This window comes from Phytophthora infestans, genomic scaffold (assembly GCF_000142945.1).
Source record: "Phytophthora infestans T30-4 supercont1.1224 genomic scaffold, whole genome shotgun sequence".
NCBI classification, from domain to species: domain Eukaryota; phylum Oomycota; class Peronosporomycetes; order Peronosporales; family Peronosporaceae; genus Phytophthora; species Phytophthora infestans.
Window position 1 is genome coordinate 5,770 of NW_003302707.1, and position 736 is coordinate 6,505.

Consider the following 736-nt stretch of genomic DNA (forward strand, 5'->3'; position numbering starts at 1 on the left):
CATCCGGGAATACGTCGGCGTACTCGCAGGCGGTGTCGTATACGGATTCGCCGACTCCCGCAAGGCCTCCCAAGACTGCGTTTGGAATCGTTCCTCTCGAGCAGACTTAGGTTCAGCACCTAGCGGACGTGAACGTTCACTGTCCGCTGCGACCGCATTTGCTGACTCATCCACCGAGACTGCCTCGGTGACCAAGCATACTTGCTCGACGTCTCCATCTCCAGCCTTGAGGTCCCGAAGAAAGTTCTTGAAGAATCAAAAAGCAACGTCGCTATGGACGCTTGGCTGCCACAAGCCAGTTATTCCTGTGGTAACTTTTCTGACACCTCTAGCTTAAAATTCAAAAGAACTAAAGGATCGATAGGCCACGCTTACACGGTTTGTATTCATACTGAAAATCAAAATCAAGTGATCTTTTACCCTTTTGTTCTACATGAGATTTCTGTTCTCATTGAGCTCACCTTAGGACACCTGTGTTATCATTTAACAGATGTGCCGCCCCAGCCAAACTCCCCACCTGACGATGTCTTCCACGTAGCTCACCCAGGCAAAAGCCCAAGTTTACAACTAGAGCTGAGCGACCGCGAGGCCACACAGATGCTACATCATGGTATAAGTAAAACAACATTGAGAGTAGTGGTATTTCACAGACCGCAGAGCCTCCCACTTATTCTACACCTCCCAAGTCATTTCACAACGTCAGACTAGAGTCAAGCTCAACAGGGTCTTCTTTCCC

At 49.2% G+C, this 736-nt stretch overlaps 1 non-coding gene across 1 annotated transcript; it reads right to left on the reverse strand.

Annotated features, from left to right (window-relative positions):
• Positions 1-249: 249 nt before the first annotated feature.
• On the reverse strand, positions 250-736 carry PITG_33522 (the record flags this gene model as incomplete). Its single annotated transcript, XR_009934916.1, has 1 exon — positions 250-736. It is a non-coding gene; the product is annotated as a 28S ribosomal RNA (ribosomal RNA).